Below are 27,773 nucleotides of genomic sequence, written 5' to 3' on the forward strand. Positions count from 1 at the left end.
TGGGCCAAGAGCTGAAATCACTGGGGCTGGGAAGGGCTCTCCAGGGCTAGAGCTGAAATCACTGTGGGGCTGGGATAGGGACTGACAGTGACATAGCCACTGTGGGATCTGTCTGCTGGAATCACTGTAGGCCTGCGATATGGATGTTGGGGCTGGGTCCTGGGACTGAAAATAGAACAAGATGGGTAGGGGCAAAATAATGGGACCGTAGCAGGGGAGCTGAAACGGCTTAGGGATTTTGCCTGCGTCTTTGATAGCCACTGTAGCACTGGTGCTGAATTCACAGTGGGGCGGGGACATTGACTGTGGGGTGGGCTTCTAGGCCCTAGTGTGGGAGCTGAAATGTTGCCGAGCTGGAGACAGGAGGAAGATCCTGCGCCTTGTACCTGGAGAAGTTTCAGCCAGCAGCACTGAAGAAACACGCATCTGGAGCCGGAAGAAGAGCTTGCAGTGAAATAAAGCTTGTGGGCCAAGAGCTGAAATCACTGTGGGGCTGGGATAGGGACTGCTAATGGGATTGCCACTGTAGGATCTGTGTGCTGGAATCACTGCAGGCCTGTGATACGGGTGTCGCTGCTGGGTCCTGTGATTGGAAATAGAACAAGATGGGTAGGGGCAAAATAATGGGACCATAACATGGGAGCTGAAATACTGGCAGTGCCAGGGTTTTGCCTGCGTCTTTGATAGGCACTGTAGCGCTGCGGCTGAAATCACTGTGGGGCTGGGACATTGACTGTGGGGTGGGCTTCTAGGCCCTAGGGTGGGAGCTGAAATATTGCCGAGCTGGAGACAGGAGGAAGATCCTGCGCCTTGTACCTGGAGAAGTTTCAGCCAGCAGCATTGAAGAAACACGCATCTGGAGCTGGAAGAAGAGAGCATGCAGTGAAATAAAGCTTGTGGGCCAAGAGCTGAAATCACTGGGGCTGGGAAGGGCTCTCCAGGGCTAGAGCTGAAATCACTGTGGGCTGGGATAGGGACTGATAATGTCATAGCCACTGTAGGATCTGTGTGCAGGAATCACTGTAGGCCTGTGATATGGATGTTGGGGCTGGGTCCTGGGACTGGAAATAGAACAAGATGGGTAGGGGCAAAATAATGGGACTGTAACACGGGAGCTGAAATGGGTTTGGGTTAGGGATTTTGCCTGCGTCTTTGATAGCCACTGTGGGGCTGGTGCTGAATTCTCTCTGGGGCTGGGATAGGGACTGCTAATGGGATTGCCACTGTAGGATCTGTGTGCTGGAATCACTGTAGGCCTGTGATACGGATGTTGGTGCTGGGTCCTGTGATTGGAAATAGAACAAGATGGGTAGCGGAAAAATAATGGGACCGTAGCAGGGGAGCTGAAACGGCTTAGGGATTTTGCCTACGTCTTTGATAGCCACTGTAGCGCTGGTGCTGAATTCACAGTGGGGCGGGGACATTGACCGTGGGGTGGGCTTCTAGGCCCTAGTGTGGGAGCTGAAATGTTGCCGAGCTGGAGACAGGAGGAAGATCCTGCGCCTTATACCTGGAGAAGTTTCAGCCAGCAGCACTGAAGAAACACGCATCTGGAGCCGGAAGAAGAGCTTGCAGTGAAATAAAGCTTGTGGGCCAAGAGCTGAAATCACTGGGGCTGGGAAAGGGCTCTCCAGGGCTAGAGCTGAAATCACTGTGGGCTGGGATAGGGACTGACAATGTCATAGCCACTGTAGGATCTGTGTGCTGGAATCACTGTAGGCCTGCGATATGGATGTTGGGGCTGGGTCCTGTGACTGAAAATAGAACAATATGGGTAGGGGCAAAATAATGGGACCGTAGCAGGGGAGCTGAAACGGCTTAGGGATTTTGCCTGCGTCTTTGATAGCCACTGTAGCGCTGGTGCTGAATTCACAGTGGGGCGGGGACATTGACTGTGGGGTGGGCTTCTAGGCCCTAGGGTGGGAGCTGAAATGTTGCCGAGCTGGAGACAGGAGGAAGATCCTGCGCCTTGTACCTGGAGAAGTTTAAGCCAGCAGCACTGAAGAAACACGCATCTGGAGCTGGAAGAAGAGAGCATGCAGTGAAATAAAGCTTGTGGGCCAAGAGCTGAAATCACTGGGGCTGGGAAGGGCTCTCCAGGGCTAGAGCTGAAATCACTGTGGGCTGGGATAGGGACTGACAATGACATAGCCACTGTAGGATCTGTGTGCTGGAATCACTGTAGGCCTGTGATATGGATGTTGGGGCTGGGTCCTGGGACTGGAAATAGAACAAGATGGGTCGGGGCAAAATAATGGGACCGTAACAGGGGACCTGAAATGGGTTCGGGTTAGGGATTTTGCCTGCGTCTTTGATAGGCACTGTAGCGCTGGTGCTGAATTCACAGTGGGGCGGGGACTTTGACTGTGGGGTGGGCTTCTAGGCCCTAGTGTGGGAGCTGAAATGTTGCCGAGCTGGAGACAGGAGGAAGATCCTGCGCCTTGTACCTGGAGAAGTTTCAGCCAGCAGCACTGAAGAAACACGCATCTGGAGCCGGAAGAAGAGCTTGCAGTGAAATAAAGCTTGTGGGCCAAGAGCTGAAATCACTGTGGGGCTGGGATAGGGACTGCTAATGGGATTGCCACTGTAGGATCTGTGTGCCGGAATCACTGCAGGCCTGTGATACGGGTGTCGCTGCTGGGTCCTGTGATTGGAAATAGAACAAGATGGGTAGGGGCAAAATAATGGGACCATAACATGGGAGCTGAAATACTGGCAGTGCCAGGGTTTTGCCTGCGTCTTTGATAGGCACTGTAGCGCTGCGGCTGAAATCACTGTGGGGCTGGGACATTGACTGTGGGGTGGGCTTCTAGGCCCTAGGGTGGGAGCTGAAATATTGCCGAGCTGGAGACAGGAGGAAGATCCTGCGCCTTGTACCTGGAGAAGTTTCAGCCAGCAGCATTGAAGAAAGACGCATCTGGAGCTGGAAGAAGAGAGCATGCAGTGAAATAAAGCTTGTGGGCCAAGAGCTGAAATCACTGGGGCTGGGAAGGGCTCTCCAGGGCTAGAGCTGAAACCACTGTGGGCTGGGATAGGGACTGACAGTGACATAGCCACTGTAGGATCTGTGTGCAGGAATCACTGTAGGCCTGTGATATGGATGTTGGGGCTGGGTCCTGGGACAGGAAATAGAACAAGATGGGTAGGGGCAAAATAATGGGACTGTAACACGGGAGCTGAAATGGGTTTGGGTTAGGGATTTTGCCTGCGTCTTTGATAGCCACTGTGGGGCTGGTGCTGAATTCTCTGTGGGGCTGGGATAGGGACTGCTAATGGGATTGCCACTGTAGGATCTGTGTGCTGGAATCACTGTAGGCCTGTGATACGGATGTTGGTGCTGGGTCCTGTGATTGGAAATAGAACAAGATGGGTAGCGGAAAAATAATGGGACCGTAACATGGGAGCTGAGATGCAGGCAGTGCCAGGGTTTTGCCTGCGTCTTTGATAGGCACTGTAGCGCTGGTGCTGAATTCACTGTGGGGCTGGGACATTGACTTTTGGCTGGGCTTCTAGGCCCTAGGGTGGGAGCTGAAATGTTGCCGAGCTGGAGACAGGAGGAAGATCCTGCGCCTTGTACCTGGAGAAGTTTCTGCCAGCAGCATTGAAGAAACACGCATCTGGAGCTGGAAGAAGAGAGCATGCAGTGAAATAAAGCTTGTGGGCCAAGAGCTGAAATCACTGGGGCTGGGAAGGGCTCTCCAGGGCTAGAGCTGAAATCACTGTGGGCTGGGATAGGGACTGACAGTGACATAGCCACTGTAGGATCTGTCTGCTGGAATCACTGTAGGCCTGCGATATGGATGTTGGGGCTGGGTCCTGTGACTGAAAATAGAACAAGATGGGTAGGGGCAAAATAATGGGACCGTAGCAGGGGAGCTGAAACGGCTTAGGGATTTTGCCTGCGTCTTTGATAGCCACTGTAGCGCTGGTGCTGAATTCACAGTGGGGCGGGGACATTGACCGTGGGGTGGGCTTCTAGGCCCTAGTGTGGGAGCTGAAATGTTGCCGAGCTGGAGACAGGAGGAAGATCCTGCGCCTTATACCTGGAGAAGTTTCAGCCAGCAGCACTGAAGAAACACGCATCTGGAGCCGGAAGAAGAGCTTGCAGTGAAATAAAGCTTGTGGGCCAAGAGCTGAAATCACTGGGGCTGGGAAAGGGCTCTCCAGGGCTAGAGCTGAAATCACTGTGGGCTGGGATAGGGACTGACAATGTCATAGCCACTGTAGGATCTGTGTGCTGGAATCACTGTAGGCCTGCGATATGGATGTTGGGGCTGGGTCCTGTGACTGAAAATAGAACAATATGGGTAGGGGCAAAATAATGGGACCGTAGCAGGGGAGCTGAAACGGCTTAGGGATTTTGCCTGCGTCTTTGATAGCCACTGTAGCGCTGGTGCTGAATTCACAGTGGGGCGGGGACGTTGACTGTGGGGTGGGCTTCTAGGCCCTAGGGTGGGAGCTGAAATGTTGCCGAGCTGGAGACAGGAGGAAGATCCTGCGCCTTGTACCTGGAGAAGTTTCAGCCAGCAGCATTGAAGAAACACGCATCTGGAGCTGGAAGAAGAGAGCATGCAGTGAAATAAAGCTTGTGGGCCAAGAGCTGAAATCACTGGGGCTGGGAAGAGCTCTCCAGGGCTAGAGCTGAAATCACTGTGGGGCTGGGATAGGGACTGACAGTGACATAGCCACTGTAGGATCTGTGTGCTGGAATCACTGTAGGCCTGCGATATGGATGTTGGGGCTGGGTCCTGTGACTGAAAATAGAAAAAGATGGGTAGGGGCAAAATAATGGGACCGTAGCAGGGGAGCTGAAACGGCTTAGGGATTTTGCCTGCGTCTTTGATAGCCACTGTAGCGCTGGTGCTGAATTCACAGTGGGGCGGGGACATTGACTGTGGGGTGGGCTTTTAGGCCCTAGTGTGGGAGCTGAAATGTTGCCGAGCTGGAGACAGGAGGAAGATCCTGCGCCTTATACCTGGAGAAGTTTCAGCCAGCAGCACTGAAGAAACACGCATCTGGAGCCGGAAGAAGAGCTTGCAGTGAAATAAAGCTTGTGGGCCAAGAGCTGAAATCACTGGGGCTGGGAAAGGGCTCTCCAGGGCTAGAGCTGAAATCACTGTGGGCTGGGATAGGGACTGACAATGTCATAGCCACTGTAGGATCTGTGTGCTGGAATCACTGTAGGCCTGTGATATGGATGTTGGGGCTGGGTCCTGGGACTGGAAATAGAACAAGATGGGTCGGGGCAAAATAATGGGACCGTAGCAGGGGAGATGAAACGGCTTAGGGATTTTGCCTGCGTCTTTGATAGCCACTGTAGCGCTGGTGCTGAATTCACAGTGGGGCGGGGACATTGACTGTGGGGTGGGCTTCTAGGCCCTAGTGTGGGAGCTGAAATGTTGCCGAGCTGGAGACAGGAGGAAGATCCTGCGCCTTATACCTGGAGAAGTTTCAGCCAGCAGCACTGAAGAAACACGCATCTGGAGCCGGAAGAAGAGCTTGCAGTGAAATAAAGCTTGTGGGCCAAGAGCTGAAATCACTGTGGGGCTGGGATAGGGACTGCTAATGGGATTGCCACTGTAGGATCTGTTTGCTGGAATCACTGCACGCCTGTGATACGGGTGTCGCTGCTGGGTCCAGTGATTGGAAACAGAACAAGATGGGTAGGGGCAAAATAATGGGACCATAACATGGGAGCTGAAATACTGGCAGTGCCAGGGTTTTGCCTGCGTCTTTGATAGCCACTGTAGTGCTGGTGCTGAATTCACAGTGGGGCGGGGACATTGACTGTGGGGTGGGCTTCTAGGCCCTAGGGTGGGAGCTGAAATGTTACCGAGCTGGAGACAGGAGGAAGATCCTGCGCCTTGTACCTGGAGAAGTTTCAGCCAGCAGCATTGAAGAAACACGCATCTGGAGCTGGAAGAAGAGAGCATGCAGTGAAATAAAGCTTGTGGGCCAAGAGCTGAAATCACTGGGGCTGGGAAGCGCTCTCCAGGGCTAGAGCTGAAATCACTGTGGGCTGGGATAGGGACTGACAATGTCACAGCCACTGTAGGATCTGTGTGCTGGAATCACTGTAGGCCTGTGATATGGATGTTGGGGCTGGGTCCAGGGACTGGAAATAGAACAAGATGGGTAGGGGCAAAATAATGGGACTGTAACACGGGAGCTGAAATGGGTTCGGGTTAGGGATTTTGTCTGCGTCTTTGATAGCCACTGTGGGGCTGGTGCTGAATTCACTGTGGGGCTGGGATAGAAACTGCTAATGGGATTGCCACTGTAGGACCTGTGTGCTGGAATCACTGTAGGCCTGTGATACGGGTGTTGGTGCTGGGTCCTGTGATTGGAAATAGAACAAGATGGGTAGGGGCAAAATAATTGGACCGTAACATGGGAGCTGAGATGCAGGCAGTGCCAGGGTTTTGCCTGCTTCTTTGATAGCCACTGTAGCGCGGGTGCTGAATTCACAGTGGGGCGGGGACATTGACTGTGGGGTGGGCTTCTAGGCCCTAGTGTGGGAGCTGAAATGTTGCCGAGCTGGAGACAGGAGGAAGATCCTGCGCCTTGTACCTGGAGAAGTTTCAGCCAGCAGCACTGAAGAAACACGCATCTGGAGCCGGTAGAAGAGCTTGCAGTGAAATAAAGCTTGTGGGCCAAGAGCTGAAATCACTGTGGGGCTGGGATAGGGACTGCTAATGGGATTGCCAGTGTAGGATCTGTTTGCTGGAATCACTGCACGCCTGTGATACGGGTGTCGCTGCTGGGTCCAGTGATTGGAAATAGAACAAGATGGGTAGCGGAAAAATAATGGGACCGTAACAGGGGAGCTGAAACGGGTTAGGGATTTTGCCTGCGTCTTTGATAGCCACTGTAGCGCTGCGGCTGAAATCACTGTGGGGCGGGGACATTGACTGTGGGGACGGCTTATAAGCACTAGGGTGGGAGCTGAAATGTTGCCGAGCTGGAGACAGGAGGAACATCCTGCTCCTTGAACCTGGGGAAGTTGCAGGCAGCAGCGTTGGAGAAGCAATCATCTGGTGCAGCAAGAAGAGAGCATGCAGTGAAATAAAGCTTGTGGGCCAAGAGCTGAAATCACTGGGGCTGGGAAAGGGCTCTCCAGGGCTGGAGCTGGTTTAGGGACCGATAATGGGATTGTCACTGTAGGATCTGTGTGCTGGAATCACTGTAGGCCTGTGATACGGTAGTTGGTGCTGGGTCCTGTGATTGGAAATAGAACAAGATGGGTAGCGGAAAAATAATGGGACCGTAACATGGGAGCTGAGATGCAGGCAGTGCCAGGGTTTTGCCTGCGTCTTTGATAGCCACTGTAGCGCTGGTGCTGAATTCACTGTGGGGCTGGGACATTGACTTTTGGCTGGGCTTCTAGGCCCTAGGGTGGGAGCTGAAATGTTGCCGAGCTGGAGACAGGAGGAAGATCCTGCGCCTTGTACCTGGAGAAGTTTCTGCCAGCAGCATTGAAGAAACACGCATCTGGAGCTGGAAGAAGAGAGCATGCAGTGAAATAAAGCTTGTGGGCCAAGAGCTGAAATCACTGGGGCTGGGAAGGGCTCTCCAGGGCTAGAGCTGAAATCACTGTGGGCTGGGATAGGGACTGACAGTGACATAGCCACTGTAGGATCTGTCTGCTGGAATCACTGTAGGCCTGCGATATGGATGTTGGGGCTGGGTCCTGTGACTGAAAATAGAACAAGATGGGTAGGGGCAAAATAATGGGACCGTAGCAGGGGAGCTGAAACGGCTTAGGGATTTTGCCTGCGTCTTTGATAGCCACTGTAGCGCTGGTGCTGAATTCACAGTGGGGCGGGGACATTGCTGTGGGGTGGGCTTCTAGGCCCTAGGGTGGGAGCTGAAATGTTGCCGAGCTGGAGACAGGAGGAAGATCCTGCGCCTTGTACCTGGAGAAGTTTCAGCCAGCAGCATTGAAGAAAGACGCATCTGGAGCTGGAAGAAGAGAGCATGCAGTGAAATAAAGCTTGTGGGCCAAGAGCTGAAATCACTGGGGCTGGGAAGAGCTCTCCAGGGCTAGAGCTGAAATCACTGTGGGGCTGGGATAGGGACTGACAGTGACATAGCCACTGTAGGATCTGTGTGCTGGAATCACTGTAGGCCTGCGATATGGATGTTGGGGCTGGGTCCTGGGACTGAAAATAGAAAAAGATGGGTAGGGGCAAAATAATGGGACCGTAGCAGGGGAGCTGAAACGGCTTAGGGATTTTGCCTGCGTCTTTGATAGCCACTGTAGCGCTGGTGCTGAATTCACAGTGGGGCGGGGACATTGACTGTGGGGTGGGCTTCTAGGCCCTAGTGTGGGAGCTGAAATGTTGCAGAGCTGGAGACAGGAGGAAGATCCTGCGCCTTATACCTGGAGAAGTTTCAGCCAGCAGCACTGAAGAAACACGCATCTGGAGCCGGAAGAAGAGCTTGCAGTGAAATAAAGCTTGTGGGCCAAGAGCTGAAATCACTGGGGCTGGGAAAGGGCTCTCCAGGGCTAGAGCTGAAATCACTGTGGGCTGGGATAGGGACTGACAATGTCATAGCCACTGTAGGATCTGTGTGCTGGAATCACTGTAGGCCTGTGATATGGATGTTGGGGCTGGGTCCTGGGACTGGAAATAGAACAAGATAGGTAGTGGCAAAATAATGGGACCGTAGCAGGGGAGCTGAAACGGCTTAGGGATTTTGCCTGCGTCTTTGATAGCCACTGTAGCGCTGGTGCTGAATTCACAGTGGGGCGGGGACATTGGCTGTGGGGTGGGCTTCTAGGCCCTAGGGTGGGAGCTGAAATGTTGCCGAGCTGGAGACAGGAGGAAGATCCTGCGCCTTATACCTGGAGAAGTTTCAGCCAGCAGCACTGAAGAAACACGCATCTGGAGCTGGAAGAAGAGCTTGCAGTGAAATAAAGCTTGTGGGCCAAGAGCTGAAATCACTGTGGGGCTGGGATAGGGACTGCTAATGGGATTGCCACTGTAGGATCTGTTTTCTGGAATCACTGCACGCCTGTGATACGGGTGTCGCTGCTGGGTCCAGTGATTGGAAATAGAACAAGATGGGTAGGGGCAAAATAATGGGACCATAACATGGGAGCTGAAATACTGGCAGTGCCAGGGTTTTGCCTGCGTCTTTGATAGCCACTGTAGTGCTGGTGCTGAATTCACAGTGGGGCGGGGACATTGACTGTGGGGTGGGCTTCTAGGCCCTAGGGTGGGAGCTGAAATGTTACCGAGCTGGAGACAGGAGGAAGATCCTGCGCCTTGTACCTGGAGAAGTTTCAGCCAGCAGCATTGAAGAAACACGCATCTGGAGCTGGAAGAAGAGAGCATGCAGTGAAATAAAGCTTGTGGGCCAAGAGCTGAAATCACTGGGGCTGGGAAGCGCTCTCCAGGGCTAGAGCTGAAATCACTGTGGGCTGGGATAGGGACTGACAATGTCACAGCCACTGTAGGATCTGTGTGCTGGAATCACTGTAGGCCTGTGATATGGATGTTGGGGCTGGGTCCTGGGACTGGAAATAGAACAAGATGGGTAGGGGCAAAATAATGGGACTGTAACACGGGAGCTGAAATGGGTTTGGGTTAGGGATTTTGTCTGCGTCTTTGATAGCCACTGTGGGGCTGGTGCTGAATTCACTGTGGGGCTGGGATAGAAACTGCTAATGGGATTGCCACTGTAGGACCTGTGTGCTGGAATCACTGTAGGCCTGTGATACGGGTGTTGGTGCTGGGTCCTGTGATTGGAAATAGAACAAGATGGGTAGGGGCAAAATAATTGGACCGTAACATGGGAGCTGAGATGCAGGCAGTGCCAGGGTTTTGCCTGCTTCTTTGATAGCCACTGTAGCGCTGGTGCTGAATTCACAGTGGGGCGGGGACATTGACTGTGGGGTGGGCTTCTAGGCCCTAGGGTGGGAGCTGAAATGTTGCCGAGCTGGAGACAGGAGGAAGATCCTGCGCCTTGTACCTGGAGAAGTTTAAGCCAGCAGCACTGAAGAAACACGCATCTGGAGCTGGAAGAAGAGAGCATGCAGTGAAATAAAGCTTGTGGGCCAAGAGCTGAAATCACTGGGGCTGGGAAGGGCTCTCCAGGGCTAGAGCTGAAATCACTGTGGGCTGGGATAGGGACTGACAATGACATAGCCACTGTAGGATCTGTGTGCTGGAATCACTGTAGGCGTGTGATATGGATGTTGGGGCTGGGTCCTGGGACTGGAAATAGAACAAGATGGGTCGGGGCAAAATAATGGGAACGTAACAGGGGACCTGAAATGGGTTCGGGTTAGGGATTTTGCCTGCGTCTTTGATAGGCACTGTAGCGCTGGTGCTGAATTCACAGTGGGGCGGGGACTTTGACTGTGGGGTGGGCTTCTAGGCCCTAGTGTGGGAGCTGAAATGTTGCCGAGCTGGAGACAGGAGGAAGATCCTGCGCCTTGTACCTGGAGAAGTTTCAGCCAGCAGCACTGAAGAAACACGCATCTGGAGCCGGAAGAAGAGCTTGCAGTGAAATAAAGCTTGTGGGCCAAGAGCTGAAATCACTGTGGGGCTGGGATAGGGACTGCTAATGGGATTGCCACTGTAGGATCTGTGTGCTGGAATCACTGCAGGCCTGTGATACGGGTGTCGCTGCTGGGTCCTGTGATTGGAAATAGAACAAGATGGGTAGGGGCAAAATAATGGGACCATAACATGGGAGCTGAAATACTGGCAGTGCCAGGGTTTTGCCTGCGTCTTTGATAGGCACTGTAGCGCTGCGGCTGAAATCACTGTGGGGCTGGGACATTGACTGTGGGGTGGGCTTCTAGGCCCTAGGGTGGGAGCTGAAATATTGCCGAGCTGGAGACAGGAGGAAGATCCTGCGCCTTGTACCTGGAGAAGTTTCAGCCAGCAGCATTGAAGAAACACGCATCTGGAGCTGGAAGAAGAGAGCATGCAGTGAAATAAAGCTTGTGGGCCAAGAGCTGAAATCACTGGGGCTGGGAAGGGCTCTCCAGGGCTAGAGCTGAAATCACTGTGGGCTGGGATAGGGACTGATAATGTCATAGCCACTGTAGGATCTGTGTGCAGGAATCACTGTAGGCCTGTGATATGGATGTTGGGGCTGGGTCCTGGGACAGGAAATAGAACAAGATGGGTAGGGGCAAAATAATGGGACTGTAACACGGGAGCTGAAATGGGTTTGGGTTAGGGATTTTGCCTGCGTCTTTGATAGCCACTGTGGGGCTGGTGCTGAATTCTCTGTGGGGCTGGGATAGGGACTGCTAATGGGATTGCCACTGTAGGATCTGTGTGCTGGAATCACTGTAGGCCTGTGATACGGATGTTGGTGCTGGGTCCTGTGATTGGAAATAGAACAAGATGGGTAGCGGAAAAATAATGGGACCGTAACATGGGAGCTGAGATGCAGGCAGTGCCAGGGTTTTGCCTGCGTCTTTGATAGGCACTGTAGCGCTGGTGCTGAATTCACTGTGGGGCTGGGACATTGACTTTTGGCTGGGCTTCTAGGCCCTAGGGTGGGAGCTGAAATGTTGCCGAGCTGGAGACAGGAGGAAGATCCTGCGCCTTGTACCTGGAGAAGTTTCTGCCAGCAGCATTGAAGAAACACGCATCTGGAGCTGGAAGAAGAGAGCATGCAGTGAAATAAAGCTTGTGGGCCAAGAGCTGAAATCACTGGGGCTGGGAAGGGCTCTCCAGGGCTAGAGCTGAAATCACTGTGGGCTGGGATAGGGACTGACAGTGACATAGCCACTGTAGGATCTGTCTGCTGGAATCACTGTAGGCCTGTGATATGGATGTTGGGGCTGGGTCCTGGGACTGGAAATAGAACAAGATGGGTCGGGGCAAAATAATGGGACCGTAACAGGGGACCTGAAATGGGTTCGGGTTAGGGATTTTGCCTGCGTCTTTGATAGGCACTGTAGCGCTGGTGCTGAATTCACAGTGGGGTGGGGACATTGACTGTGGGGTGGGCTTCTAGGCCCTAGTGTGGGAGCTGAAATGTTGCCGAGCTGGAGACAGGAGGAAGATCCTGCGCCTTGTACCTGGAGAAGTTTCAGCCAGCAGCACTGAAGAAACACGCATCTGGAGCCGGAAGAAGAGCTTGCAGTGAAATAAAGCTTGTGGGCCAAGAGCTGAAATCACTGGGGCTGGGAAAGGGCTCTCCAGGGCTAGAGCTGAAATCACTGTGGGCTGGGATAGGGACTGACAATGTCATAGCCACTGTAGGATCTGTGTGCTGGAATCACTGTAGGCCTGCGATATGGATGTTGGGGCTGGGTCCTGGGACTGGAAATAGAACAAGATGGGTAGGGGCAAAATAATGGGACTGTAACACGGGAGCTGAAATGGGTTCGGGTTAGGGATTTTGCCTGCGTCTTTGATAGCCACTGTAGCGCTGGTGCTGAATTCACAGTGGGGCGGGGACATTGACTGTGGGGTGGGCTTCTAGGCCCTAGGGTGGGAGCTGAAATGTTGCCGAGCTGGAGACAGGAGGAAGATCCTGCGCCTTGTACCTGGAGAAGTTTCAGCCAGCAGCATTGAAGAAAGACGCATCTGGAGCTGGAAGAAGAGAGCATGCAGTGAAATAAAGCTTGTGGGCCAAGAGCTGAAATCACTGGGGCTGGGAAGGGCTCTCCAGGGCTAGAGCTGAAATCACTGTGGGGCTGGGATAGGGACTGACAGTGACATAGCCACTGTAGGATCTGTCTGCTGGAATCACTGTAGGCCTGCGATATGGATGTTGGGGCTGGGTCCTGGGACTGAAAATAGAAAAAGATGGGTAGGGGCAAAATAATGGGACCGTAGCAGGGGAGCTGAAACGGCTTAGGGATTTTGCCTGCGTCTTTGATAGCCACTGTAGCGCTGGTGCTGAATTCACAGTGGGGCGGGGACATTGACTGTGGGGTGGGCTTCTAGGCCCTAGTGTGGGAGCTGAAATGTTGCCGAGCTGGAGACAGGAGGAACATCCTGCGCCTTATACCTGGAGAAGTTTCAGCCAGCAGCACTGAAGAAACACGCATCTGGAGCCGGAAGAAGAGCTTGCAGTGAAATAAAGCTTGTGGGCCAAGAGCTGAAATCACTGTGGGGCTGGGATAGGGACTGCTAATGGGATTGCCACTGTAGGATCTGTTTGCTGGAATCACTGCACGCCTGTGATACGGGTGTCGCTGCTGGGTCCAGTGATTGGAAATAGAACAAGATGGGTAGGGGCAAAATAATGGGACCATAACATGGGAGCTGAAATACTGGCAGTGCCAGGGTTTTGCCTGCGTCTTTGATAGCCACTGTAGTGCTGGTGCTGAATTCACAGTGGGGCGGGGACATTGACTGTGGGGTGGGCTTCTAGGCCCTAGGGTGGGAGCTGAAATGTTACCGAGCTGGAGACAGGAGGAAGATCCTGCGCCTTGTACCTGGAGAAGTTTCAGCCAGCAGCATTGAAGAAACACGCATCTGGAGCTGGAAGAAGAGAGCATGCAGTGAAATAAAGCTTGTGGGCCAAGAGCTGAAATCACTGGGGCTGGGAAGCGCTCTCCAGGGCTAGAGCTGAAATCACTGTGGGCTGGGATAGGGACTGACAATGTCACAGCCACTGTAGGATCTGTGTGCTGGAATCACTGTAGGCCTGTGATATGGATGTTGGGGCTGGGTCCTGGGACTGGAAATAGAACAAGAAGGGTAGGGGCAAAATAATGGGACTGTAACACGGGAGCTGAAATGGGTTTGGGTTAGGGATTTTGTCTGCGTCTTTGATAGCCACTGTGGGGCTGGTGCTGAATTCACTGTGGGGCTGGGATAGAAACTGCTAATGGGATTGCCACTGTAGGACCTATGTGCTGGAATCACTGTAGGCCTGTGATACGAGTGTTGGTGCTGGGTCCTGTGATTGGAAATAGAACAAGATGGGTAGGGGCAAAATAATTGGACCGTAACATGGGAGCTGAGATGCAGGCAGTGCCAGGGTTTTGCCTGCTTCTTTGATAGCCACTGTAGCGCTGGTGCTGAATTCACAGTGGGGCGGGGACATTGACTGTGGGGTGGGCTTCTAGGCCCTAGGGTGGGAGCTGAAATGTTGCCGAGCTGGAGACAGGAGGAAGATCCTGCGCCTTGTACCTGGAGAAGTTTCAGCCAGCAGCACTGAAGAAACACGCATCTGGAGCCGGTAGAAGAGCTTGCAGTGAAATAAAGCTTGTGGGCCAAGAGCTGAAATCACTGTGGGGCTGGGATAGGGACTGATAATGGGATTGCCACTGTAGGATCTGTGTGCTGGAATCACTGTAGGCCTGTGATATGGATGTTGGGGCTGGGTCCTGTGACTGAAAATAGAACAAGATGGGTCGGGGCAAAATAATGGGACCGTAACAGGGGAGCTGAAACGGGTTAGGGATTTTGCCTGCGTCTTTGATAGCCACTGTAGCGCTGCGGCTGAAATCACTGTGGGGCGGGGACATTGACTGTGGGGACGGCTTATAAGCACTAGGGTGGGAGCTGAAATGTTGCAGAGCTGGAGACAGGAGGAACATCCTGCTCCTTGAACCTGGGGAAGTTGCAGGCAGCAGCGTTGGAGAAGCAATCATCTGGTGCAGCAAGAAGAGAGCATGCAGTGAAATAAAGCTTGTGGGCCAAGAGCTGAAATCACTGGGGCTGTGAAAGGGCTCTCCAGGGCTGGAGCTGGTTTAGGGACCGATAATGGGATTGTCACTGTAGGATCTGTGTGCTGGAATCACTGTAGGCCTGTGATACGGTAGTTGGTGCTGGGTCCTGTGATTGGAAATAGAACAAGATGGGTAGGGGCAAAATAATGGGACCATAACATGGGAGCTGAAATACTGGCAGTGCCAGGGTTTTGCCTGCGTCTTTGATAGGCACTGTAGCGCTGCGGCTGAAATCACTGTGGGGCTGGGACATTGACTGTGGGGCGGGCTTCTAGGCCCTAGGGTGGGAGCTGAAATGTTGCCGAGCTGGAGACAGGAGGAAGATCCTGCGCCTTGTACCTGGAGAAGTTTCAGCCAGCAGCATTGAAGAAACACGCATCTGGAGCTGGAAGAAGAGAGCATGCAGTGAAATAAAGCTTGTGGGCCAAGAGCTGAAATCACTGGGGCTGGGAAGGGCTCTCCAGGGCTAGAGCTGAAATCACTGTGGGCTGGGATAGGGACTGACAATGACATAGCCACTGTAGGATCTGTGTGCTGGAATCACTGTAGGCCTGTGATATGGATGTTGGGGCTGGGTCCTGGGACTGGAAATAGAACAAGATGGGTCGGGGCAAAATAATGGGACCGTAACAGGGGACCTGAAATGGGTTCGGGTTAGGGATTTTGCCTGCGTCTTTGATAGGCACTGTAGCGCTGGTGCTGAATTCACAGTGGGGCGGGGACATTGACTGTGGGGTGGGCTTCTAGGCCCTAGTGTGGGAGCTGAAATGTTGCCGAGCTGGAGACAGGAGGAAGATCCTGCGCCTTGTACCTGGAGAAGTTTCAGCCAGCAGCACTGAAGAAACACGCATCTGGAGCCGGAAGAAGAGCTTGCAGTGAAATAAAGCTTGTGGGCCAAGAGCTGAAATCACTGGGGCTGGGAAAGGGCTCTCCAGGGCTAGAGCTGAAATCACTGTGGGCTGGGATAGGGACTGACAATGTCATAGCCACTGTAGGATCTGTGTGCTGGAATCACTGTAGGCCTGCGATATGGATGTTGGGGCTGGGTCCTGGGACTGGAAATAGAACAAGATGGGTAGGGGCAAAATAATGGGACTGTAACACGGGAGCTGAAATGGGTTCGGGTTAGGGATTTTGCCTGCGTCTTTGATAGCCACTGTAGCGCTGGTGCTGAATTCACAGTGGGGCGGGGACATTGACTGTGGGGTGGGCTTCTAGGCCCTAGGGTGGGAGCTGAAATGTTGCCGAGCTGGAGACAGGAGGAAGATCCTGCGCCTTGTACCTGGAGAAGTTTCAGCCAGCAGCATTGAAGAAAGACGCATCTGGAGCTGGAAGAAGAGAGCATGCAGTGAAATAAAGCTTGTGGGCCAAGAGCTGAAATCACTGGGGCTGGGAAGGGCTCTCCAGGGCTAGAGCTGAAATCACTGTGGGGCTGGGATAGGGACTGACAGTGACATAGCCACTGTAGGATCTGTCTGCTGGAATCACTGTAGGCCTGCGATATGGATGTTGGGGCTGGGTCCTGGGACTGAAAATAGAAAAAGATGGGTAGGGGCAAAATAATGGGACCGTAGCAGGGGAGCTGAAACGGCTTAGGGATTTTGCCTGCGTCTTTGATAGCCACTGTAGCGCTGGTGCTGAATTCACAGTGGGGCGGGGACATTGACTGTGGGGTGGGCTTCTAGGCCCTAGTGTGGGAGCTGAAATGTTGCAGAGCTGGAGACAGGAGGAAGATCCTGCGCCTTATACCTGGAGAAGTTTCAGCCAGCAGCACTGAAGAAACACGCATCTGGAGCCGGAAGAAGAGCTTGCAGTGAAATAAAGCTTGTGGGCCAAGAGCTGAAATCACTGGGGCTGGGAAAGGGCTCTCCAGGGCTAGAGCTGAAATCACTGTGGGCTGGGATAGGGACTGACAATGTCATAGCCACTGTAGGATCTGTGTGCTGGAATCACTGTAGGCCTGTGATATGGATGTTGGGGCTGGGTCCTGGGACTGGAAATAGAACAAGATAGGTAGTGGCAAAATAATGGGACCGTAGCAGGGGAGCTGAAACGGCTTAGGGATTTTGCCTGCGTCTTTGATAGCCACTGTAGCGCTGGTGCTGAATTCACAGTGGGGCGGGGACATTGGCTGTGGGGTGGGCTTCTAGGCCCTAGTGTGGGAGCTGAAATGTTGCCGAGCTGGAGACAGGAGGAAGATCCTGCGCCTTATACCTGGAGAAGTTTCAGCCAGCAGCACTGAAGAAACACGCATCTGGAGCCGGAAGAAGAGCTTGCAGTGAAATAAAGCTTGTGGGCCAAGAGCTGAAATCACTGTGGGGCTGGGATAGGGACTGCTAATGGGATTGCCACTGTAGGATCTGTTTTCTGGAATCACTGCACGCCTGTGATACGGGTGTCGCTGCTGGGTCCAGTGATTGGAAATAGAACAAGATGGGTAGGGGCAAAATAATGGGACCATAACATGGGAGCTGAAATACTGGCAGTGCCAGGGTTTTGCCTGCGTCTTTGATAGCCACTGTAGTGCTGGTGCTGAATTCACAGTGGGGCGGGGACATTGACTGTGGGGTGGGCTTCTAGGCCCTAGGGTGGGAGCTGAAATGTTACCGAGCTGGAGACAGGAGGAAGATCCTGCGCCTTGTACCTGGAGAAGTTTCAGCCAGCAGCATTGAAGAAACACGCATCTGGAGCTGGAAGAAGAGAGCATGCAGTGAAATAAAGCTTGTGGGCCAAGAGCTGAAATCACTGGGGCTGGGAAGCGCTCTCCAGGGCTAGAGCTGAAATCACTGTGGGCTGGGATAGGGACTGACAATGTCACAGCCACTGTAGGATCTGTGTGCTGGAATCACTGTAGGCCTGTGATATGGATGTTGGGGCTGGGTCCTGGGACTGGAAATAGAACAAGAAGGGTAGGGGCAAAATAATGGGACTGTAACACGGGAGCTGAAATGGGTTTGGGTTAGGCATTTTGTCTGCGTCTTTGATAGCCACTGTGGGGCTGGTGCTGAATTCACTGTGGGGCTGGGATAGAAACTGCTAATGGGATTGCCACTGTAGGACCTGTGTGCTGGAATCACTGTAGGCCTGTGATACGAGTGTTGGTGCTGGGTCCTGTGATTGGAAATAGAACAAGATGGGTAGGGGCAAAATAATTGGACCGTAACATGGGAGCTGAGATGCAGGCAGTGCCAGGGTTTTGCCTGCTTCTTTGATAGCCACTGTAGCGCTGGTGCTGAATTCACAGTGGGGCGGGGACATTGACTGTGGGGTGGGCTTCTAGGCCCTAGGGTGGGAGCTGAAATGTTGCCGAGCTGGAGACAGGAGGAAGATCCTGCGCCTTGTACCTGGAGAAGTTTCAGCCAGCAGCACTGAAGAAACACGCATCTGGAGCCGGTAGAAGAGCTTGCAGTGAAATAAAGCTTGTGGGCCAAGAGCTGAAATCACTGTGGGGCTGGGATAGGGACTGATAATGGGATTGCCACTGTAGGATCTGTGTGCTGGAATCACTGTAGGCCTGTGATATGGATGTTGGGGCTGGGTCCTGTGACTGAAAATAGAACAAGATGGGTCGGGGCAAAATAATGGGACCGTAACAGGGGAGCTGAAACGGGTTAGGGATTTTGCCTGCGTCTTTGATAGCCACTGTAGCGCTGCGGCTGAAATCACTGTGGGGCGGGGACATTGACTGTGGGGACGGCTTATAAGCACTAGGGTGGGAGCTGAAATGTTGCAGAGCTGGAGACAGGAGGAACATCCTGCTCCTTGAACCTGGGGAAGTTGCAGGCAGCAGCGTTGGAGAAGCAATCATCTGGTGCAGCAAGAAGAGAGCATGCAGTGAAATAAAGCTTGTGGGCCAAGAGCTGAAATCACTGGGGCTGTGAAAGGGCTCTCCAGGGCTGGAGCTGGTTTAGGGACCGATAATGGGATTGTCACTGTAGGATCTGTGTGCTGGAATCACTGTAGGCCTGTGATACGGTAGTTGGTGCTGGGTCCTGTGATTGGAAATAGAACAAGATGGGTAGGGGCAAAATAATGGGACCATAACATGGGAGCTGAAATACTGGCAGTGCCAGGGTTTTGCCTGCGTCTTTGATAGGCACTGTAGCGCTGCGGCTGAAATCACTGTGGGGCTGGGACATTGACTGTGGGGCGGGCTTCTAGGCCCTAGGGTGGGAGCTGAAATGTTGCCGAGCTGGAGACAGGAGGAAGATCCTGCGCCTTGTACCTGGAGAAGTTTCAGCCAGCAGCATTGAAGAAACACGCATCTGGAGCTGGAAGAAGAGAGCATGCAGTGAAATAAAGCTTGTGGGCCAAGAGCTGAAATCACTGGGGCTGGGAAGGGCTCTCCAGGGCTAGAGCTGAAATCACTGTGGGGCTGGGATAGGGACTGACAGTGACATAGCCACTGTAAGATCTGTCTGCTGGAATCATTGTAGGCCTGCGATATGGATGTTGGGGCTGGGTCCTGTGACTGAAAATAGAACAAGATGGGTAGGGGCAAAATAATGGGACCGTAGCAGGGGAGCTGAAACGGCTTAGGGATTTTGCCTGCGTCTTTGATAGCCACTGTAGCGCTGGTGCTGAATTCACAGTGGGGCGGGGACATTGACCGTGGGGTGGGCTTCTAGGCCCTAGTGTGGGAGCTGAAATGTTGCCGAGCTGGAGACAGGAGGAAGATCCTGCGCCTTGTACCTGGAGAAGTTTCAGCCAGCAGCACTGAAGAAACACGCATCTGGAGCCGGAAGAAGAGCTTGCAGTGAAATAAAGCTTGTGGGCCAAGAGCTGAAATCACTGTGGGGCTGGGATAGAAACTGCTAATGGGATTGCCACTGTAGGATCTGTGTGCTGGAATCACTGCAGGCCTGTGATACGGGTGTCGCTGCTGGGTCCTGTGATTGGAAATAGAACAAGATGGGTAGGGGCAAAATAATGGGACCATAACATGGGAGCTGAAATACTGGCAGTGCCAGGGTTTTGCCTGCGTCTTTGATAGCCACTGTAGCGCTGGTGCTGAATTCACTGTGGGGCTGGGACATTGACTTTTGGGTGGGCTTCTAGGCCCTAGGGTGGGAGCTGAAATGTTGCCGAGCTGGAGACAGGAGGAAGATCCTGCGCCTTGTACCTGGAGAAGTTTCTGCCAGCAGCATTGAAGAAACACGCATCTGGAGCTGGAAGAAGAGAGCATGCAGTGAAATAAAGCTTGTGGGCCAAGAGCTGAAATCACTGGGGCTGGGAAGGGCTCTCCAGGGCTAGAGCTGAAATCACTGTGGGCTGGGATAGGGACTGACAGTGACATAGCCACTGTAGGATCTGTCTGCTGGAATCACTGTAGGCCTGCGATATGGATGTTGGGGCTGGGTCCTGTGACTGAAAATAGAACAAGATGGGTAGGGGCAAAATAATGGGACCGTAGCAGGGGAGCTGAAACGGCTTAGGGATTTTGCCTGCGTCTTTGATAGCCACTGTAGCGCTGGTGCTGAATTCACAGTGGGGCGGGGACATTGACCGTGGGGTGGGCTTCTAGGCCCTAGTGTGGGAGCTGAAATGTTGCCGAGCTGGAGACAGGAGGAAGATCCTGCGCCTTATACCTGGAGAAGTTTCAGCCAGCAGCACTGAAGAAACACGCATCTGGAGCCGGAAGAAGAGCTTGCAGTGAAATAAAGCTTGTGGGCCAAGAGCTGAAATCACTGGGGCTGGGAAAGGGCTCTCCAGGGCTAGAGCTGAAATCACTGTGGGCTGGGATAGGGACTGACAATGTCATAGCCACTGTAGGATCTGTGTGCTGGAATCACTGTAGGCCTGCGATATGGATGTTGGGGCTGGGTCCTGTGACTGAAAATAGAAAAATATGGGTAGGGGCAAAATAATGGGACCGTAGCAGGGGAGATGAAACGGCTTAGGGATTTTGCCTGCGTCTTTGATAGCCACTGTAGCGCTGGTGCTGAATTCACAGTGGGGCGGGGACATTGACCGTGGGGTGGGCTTCTAGGCCCTAGGGTGGGAGCTGAAATGTTGCCGAGCTGGAGACAGGAGGAAGATCCTGCGCCTTGTACCTGGAGAAGTTTAAGCCAGCAGCACTGAAGAAACACGCATCTGGAGCTGGAAGAAGAGAGCATGCAGTGAAATAAAGCTTGTGGGCCAAGAGCTGAAATCACTGGGGCTGGGAAGGGCTCTCCAGGGCTAGAGCTGAAATCACTGTGGGCTGGGATAGGGACTGACAATGACATAGCCACTGTAGGATCTGTGTGCTGGAATCACTGTAGGCCTGTGATATGGATGTTGGGGCTGGGTCCTGTGACTGGAAATAGAACAAGATGGGTCGGGGCAAAATAATGGGACCGTAACAGGGGACCTGAAATGGGTTCGGGTTAGGGATTTTGCCTGCGTCTTTGATAGGCACTGTAGCGCTGGTGCTGAATTCACAGTGGGGCGGGGACTTTGACTGTGGGGTGGGCTTCTAGGCCCTAGTGTGGGAGCTGAAATGTTGCCGAGCTGGAGACAGGAGGAAGATCCTGCGCCTTGTACCTGGAGAAGTTTCAGCCAGCAGCACTGAAGAAACACGCATCTGGAGCCAGAAGAAGAGCTTGCAGTGAAATAAAGCTTGTGGGCCAAGAGCTGAAATCACTGGGGCTGGCAAAGGGCACTCCAGGGCTAGAGCTGAAATCACTGTGGGCTGGGATAGGGACTGACAATGTCATAGCCACTGTAGGATCTGTGTGCTGGAATCACTGTAGGCCTGCGATATGGATGTTGGGGCTGGGTCCTGGGACTGGAAATAGAACAAGATAGGTAGTGGCAAAATAATGGGACCGTAGCAGGGGAGCTGAAACGGCTTAGGGATTTTGCCTGCGTCTTTGATAGCCACTGTAGCGCTGGTGCTGAATTCACAGTGGGGCGGGGACATTGGCTGTGGGGTGGGCTTCTAGGCCCTAGTGTGGGAGCTGAAATGTTGCCGAGCTGGAGACAGGAGGAAGATCCTGCGCCTTATACCTGGAGAAGTTTCAGCCAGCAGCACTGAAGAAACACGCATCTGGAGCCGGAAGAAGAGCTTGCAGTGAAATAAAGCTTGTGGGCCAAGAGCTGAAATCACTGTGGGGCTGGGATAGGGACTGCTAATGGGATTGCCACTGTAGGATTTGTTTGCTGGAATCACTGCACGCCTGTGATACGGGTGTCGCTGCTGGGTCCAGTGACTGGAAATAGAACAAGATGGGTAGGGGCAAAATAATGGGACCATAACATGGGAGCTGAAATACTGGCAGTGCCAGGGTTTTGCCTGCGTCTTTGATAGCCACTGTAGTGCTGGTGCTGAATTCACAGTGGGGCGGGGACATTGACTGTGGGGTGGGCTTCTAGGCCCTAGGGTGGGAGCTGAAATGTTGCCGAGCTGGAGACAGGAGGAAGATCCTGCGCCTTGTACCTGGAGAAGTTTCAGCCAGCAGCATTGAAGAAACACGCATCTGGAGCTGGAAGAAGAGAGCATGCAGTGAAATAAAGCTTGTGGGCCAAGAGCTGAAATCACTGGGGCTGGGAAGGCCTCTCCAGGGCTAGAGCTGAAATCAATGTGGGGCTGGGAAGGCATTCTAGGGCTGGCGCTGAAATCACTGTGGGGCTTGGATATTGACTATGGGGACGGCTTATAAGCACAAGGGTGGGAGCTGAAATGTTGCAGAGCTTGAGCCAGGAGGAACATCCTGCTCCTTGAACCTGGGGAAGTTGCAGGCAGCAGCGTTCGAGAAGCACACATATGCTGCAGCTAGAAGAGAGCTTGGAGTGAAATAAAGCTTGTGGGCCAAGAGCTGAAATCACTGGGGCTGGGAATGGCACTCCAGGGGTGGAGCTGGTTTAGGGACCGATAATGGGATTGTCACTGTAGGATCTGTGTGCTGGAATCACTGTAGGCCTGTGATATGGATGTTGGGGCTGGGTCCTGGGACTGGAAATAGAACAAGATGGGTAGGGGCAAAATAATGGGACTGTAACACGGGAGCTGAAATGGGTTTGGGTTAGAGATTTTGCCTGTGTCTTTGATAGCCACTGTAGGGCTGCTGCTGAAATCACTGTGGGTCTGGGATATTGACTGTGGGGTGGGCTTCTAGGCCCTAGGGTGGGAGCTGAAATGTTGCCGAGCTGGAGACAGGAGGAACATCCTGCTCCTTGAACCTGGGGAAGTTTCAACTAGCAGCGATGGAGAAACACACATCTGGAGCTCGAAGAAGAGAGCTTGCAGTGAAATAAAGCTTGTGGGCCAAGAGGTGAAATCACTGGGGCAGGGAAGGGCTCTCCAAGGCTGGCGCTGTAATCACTGTGGGCTGGGATAGGGACTGATAATGGGATTGCCACTGTAGGGTCTGTGTGCAGGAATCACTGTAGGCCTGTGATATGGATGTTGGGGCTGGGTCCTGTGACTGGAAATAGAACAAGATGGGTAGGCCCAAAAAAATGGGACTGGAGCATGGGACCTGAAACTCTGGCATTGCTGGGATTTTGCCTACATCTGTGATTGCCACTCTAGGGCTGGTGCTGAATTCATTATGGGACTGCGATAGGGACTGCTAATGGGATTGCCTCTGTAGGAGTTGTCTGCTGGAATCACTGTAGGCCTGTGATGATGGATGTTGTGGCTGGGTCCTTTGAATGGAAATAGAACAACATGGGTAGGGCCAAAAAAAAGGGACCGTAACATGGGAGCTGAAACGCTGGCAGAGTCGGGATTTTGCCTGCGTCTGCAATAAGCACTGTAGGACTAGTGCTGAATTCACAGTGGGCCTGGGATATTGACTGTGGGGTGGGCCTTTAGGACCTAGGGTGGGAGTTGAAATGTTGCAGAGCTGGAGACAGGAGGACGATCCTGCTCTAGATCCTGTGGAAGTTTGAGGCAGCAACGTTGGAGAAACATGTATCTGCAGCTGGAAGAAGAGAGCTTGGAGTGAAATAAATCTTGTGGGCCAAGAGCTGAAATCGCTGGGGCTGGGAAGGGCTCTCCAGGGCTGGCGTTGAAATCAATGGGCAGGGAAGGCATTCTAGGGCTGGCGCTGAAATCACTGTGGGGCTGGGATAGTGACTGTGGGGACGGTTTATAAGCCCTAGGGTGGGAGCTGAAATTTTGCAGAGCTGGAGACAGGAGGAAGATCCTGCACCTTGAACCTGGAGAAGTTTCTGCCAGCAGCACTGAAGAAATATGCATCTGGAGCTGGAAGAAGAGCTTGCAGTGAAATAAAGCTGGTGGGCCAAGAGCTGAAATCACTGTGGGGCTGGGATAGTGACTGATAATGGGATTGCCACTGTAGGATCTGTGTGCTGGAATCACTGTAGGTCTGTGATATGGATGTTGGGGCTGGGTTCTGTGACTGGAAATAGAACAAGATGGGCAGGGTAGAAAAATATGGGTATGTAACAGGGGACCTCAACCTCTGGCAGTTCTGGTATTTTGCCTGCGTCTTTGATAGCCACTGTAGGGCTGCTGCTGAAATCACTGTGGGGCTGGGATATTGACTGTGGGGATGGCTTATAAGCTGTAGGGTGGGAGCTGAAATGTTTCAGAGTTGGAGACAGTAGGAATATCCTGCTCATTGAACCTGGGGAATTTTCAGCTAGCAGCGTTGGAGAAATGCGCATCTGGTGCTAGAAGATTGCTTGCAGTGAAATAAAGCTTGTGGGCCAAGAGCTGAAATCACTGGGTCAGGGAAGAACATTCTAGGGTTGGATCTGTAGTCACTGTGGGGATGGCATATTGACTGTGGTGTGGGCTCAGAGACTGTAGTGGGAGAACCCGACCGAAGAGGATGATCCTGCTCCTTGAAGCCGTGGAAGTTTCAACCAGCTGAGTCGTAGAAACTCATCTGGAACTGGAGGAACAGAGGTAGCTTTGAAATAAAGCTTTTGGGCAAGAGTTGAAATGACTTGGCCACGGAAGGGGTCTCTCGGGTTTTTGCTATAATCACTGTAGGGCTGGGAAAGAGACTGATAATTGGATTGACACTGCTGGGTGAGATAACTATGGTAGCATTTATATGCTGAAATCACTGTAATTCAGTGATATTGCTGTTGGGGCAAGGTCGAAGGGCTGAGGTCAAGGTCAAAACTCTGAAATAAGGGGTCAATAATTTAAGTGACAAGTCTGGCATTCAAAGTTCATGGGTCAGATGTAAATGGTCTGGGGTCAAAGATGCCCACCGGCCCTTCGCCCCCACAGCAGATTGTGTCTCACCTACGCCCAGCCACCTCAGGTAGTGTCAGACTAAATTTATCCGCCTGCAACATGGTAAGATTAACCAATTGCTCAGTATTTTGTCTCTCTACAGGACATTAATACCCCAAACAGCACTGAAAAGGCAGACTTGCTTCTAATTGAGACTATCATAAATGCAAGTGGTAACACTAAAAAAGGTCATGTCGCAAAACACCAAAACAAAGCCTTGAAAAACTGCGTTCCAATATGCCAGAATAAACTGATTTCAAGTAAATAGTACCCCAAATTTCAAAACAGCAAAGAACTAGATTCCAAAAGCTCAGTTTTAAAATACCAGAATAACCATTTCCAAAGTACCCAAAAAACCCCCCAGTTTCCAATTCCCAAAATAGCAAATGCAGAAATACCAATGTAACCCACTTCTAAGATTCCAGAACTAGTCCAAAAATACCAGCGTAACCCAGTTTCCCATCACCGAGTTGCAAATTTTTCAAATAACCCAATAGCAAAATACCAGAATAGCGGGTTCCAAAATACCAAAATGATTCCGTTTCAAAATAGTAAACTATCAAGTTCCAAAATATGAAAATCACCCCTTTTCAAAATATCCAATTACAAAATACTAATTCTCAGATGTGTTATACTGGCAGGATTCCCAAACCCAAAAGAATGAAATATCGTCAAAACGGGATCCGCACTACCAAAACGGCTATTTTCTTCCCTGAAAAGCTTTACCCAGCAATTATTAATACACGTAGTTATTTTGATCATTTTAGATGGGCTTAATAGAATTTTCACTTTAAAAGGCAGTATTTTTAGCATTCCGCAGCTCGTGTCTCTGACACCAGCATCCAGGCGGGACCCCCAGGGCCGGCATCAAAGGAACAGAGCAAGCCTGGTCCCCGTGGCTGCGCGGGGAAAGACTGAGCGGTGACCACAGGGAGCATTTATAAACTATATTGATATTTCACTGAAATTCAGGGCAGAGCAGCGACAGGGGCGCTCGGGTTTGGTCAGGATTACCCTTAAACAAGCCAGCCAAATCCCCCACCGCTCAAGGGAAGCAGAAGTCAGTAACCGGTAATCGCCTAGTACCCTGTGAGCAATTTCCTCAGTAATCACAAAGCCAGCACGCAGGGGATTTATGTGGCAGAATATCAATTGCAGCCTCGGCACCCGGAGGAGGAGGCCGGTTCTCTATCACGGAAATGGAAGCCCAGCACCCCAGCGTTTCGGGAACGGACAGTGGGACACGTAGAGGAGGGAATGACCGGCAGTACCTTTCTCCGCCCCACCCCCACCCCAAGGTGCAGCAGCTCCAGGCGTGACTGGTGAGGACGAGAAGGGAGCAGCTCACGGCAGAGGCAGTTTTTAGGAGGTAACCTGGGTAGACCTGTGCAGGGAGCCGCCAGAGGGGCCAGCGGGGGCATCCTGGGAGTTTCTCTGGGAACGAGGGTCACGGCACCCAGCAGCGATGTGGGGAGCAGCCGGTTCTACCCCGGTGGGAAGTGTCACTTTAAGAGAAAGCTGAGGGAAAAGCCCGTCCTGCTGAGCAGTGACCTCTGAGTGGGTGGGGCAGCATGCATGCTCCCCGGGGAATCGGGTGGGGCGGGGGGGAAAAGGCACCAGTTTTCATCTTTGCTCTTCCACCTCAGCACTCCTTTTTCAGCGCCCCAAAGAAGGGATGGGTTATCAGGAAAAAAGGGGTTTTAGCTGAGGGAAAAAGCTTCCTTTTCCACCGTTGCCTGTGTTCAAATTGAAGAGAAATCCACTTTCCCTGCAATTTTAGTAGTCTCAATTGGAGGTAACTCTGCCTTTTCTGTGCTGTTAGAAGTATTAATTGATAGAGACTGCCCATTTTCTATTTTTTTCCACTTTAAGTGGAAAGGGAAAGCATGGATGATGCTTTTTTATGCATCTGAATTAAGGGAAAAATGCCCCCTTTTCCATCAACAGAGAGATTTAAAGCGAGGAAAACCACTCTTTTCCCCAATATTTGAGGGGTTTAAATTAACGGGGAGAAGCCATTTATTTACCACTGTATCTGTTTAAATGGAGTTAGCTGTCCCATTTGCTCATTTTAAGCTTTGCCTTTTCCAGAATTTCAAGGGTTTAAAGCTACATTTTTGGGCAATTTTACCCACACCCTGGCACCAAATATCTGCGACGGGAGCGAGGCCAGCAGGTATGTAATGGTAATGGCACCTGGGAGTCCATTCTTTTTCTTATTTTTATTCAGAATGTAGAGAGCCCTGATTAAAGGTCCCTATGAGACACCATCCGAATCAATACTATTCTTCTCCACTCTAGTTAATCACAGGTGCAATGCTACTTAGTAATCACTGAAAAATAATTATGCAAGTCTATAAATTATCCAACTTAGCTGGCAACACTGCTGAAACACAAAGTTTTTCTTCTTACCTTTTTTTTTTCTTTGCTTCATTGTTTGGAGTAACTGTAGCAAAAAAGAAAACACTGTTTTTTCCTAAAGAGTCTTCTGCTACATGGAGCTTCTTGCCTCAAATTTAACTCAGAGGAGCCAAACAGCTACGGTCCCTCTGAGGGCTTTTATACCCGGTGGGATTTGCCGCCTCCCCTTTCCCAGGCATCGTGGGAAAAAGAGGCGGGCCCAATTAGGGGTATATTAACCCCAGGCTGTGCTAAGGGGCATTATTCCCTCCAGGGGAATCAGTGGGGGTAAAGAGCTCCTCTCTCATTTCAGTGAAGCAGCTCTTTCAATTTACTTTAGCCTGCTAAGAGCAGGCATCTTTTGGGCATTTGCAGCAGCCGAAGCTTTGAAAACACCTTGAAGAAAACAATATTGAACACAGGGAGTATTTAAGCTCATGATTTTGGGTTGGGGGTTCAGGGGAAATAAGATGCTTTTATCATGACTCTTCTTCTTGGCTTTTTTTTTTT

The 27,773-nt window shown here is 52.1% G+C and overlaps 1 long non-coding RNA gene across 1 annotated transcript; it reads right to left on the reverse strand.

Annotated features, from left to right (window-relative positions):
- Nucleotides 1–17,618: 17,618 nt before the first annotated feature.
- On the reverse strand, nucleotides 17,619–27,397 carry LOC111922045 (uncharacterized). Its single transcript, XR_015282224.1, has 5 exons — nucleotides 27,276–27,397; nucleotides 22,083–22,128; nucleotides 20,716–20,761; nucleotides 19,785–19,830; nucleotides 17,619–18,933 (listed from the first exon to the last, which is right to left on the reverse strand). It is a non-coding gene; the product is annotated as an uncharacterized LOC111922045 (long non-coding RNA).
- Between the last annotated feature and the right edge of the window lie 376 nt (nucleotides 27,398–27,773).

Source organism: Cyanistes caeruleus, unplaced genomic scaffold (genome assembly GCF_971803275.1).
Source record: "Cyanistes caeruleus unplaced genomic scaffold, bCyaCae1.hap1.1 HAP1_SCAFFOLD_199, whole genome shotgun sequence".
NCBI lineage: Eukaryota > Metazoa > Chordata > Aves > Passeriformes > Paridae > Cyanistes > Cyanistes caeruleus.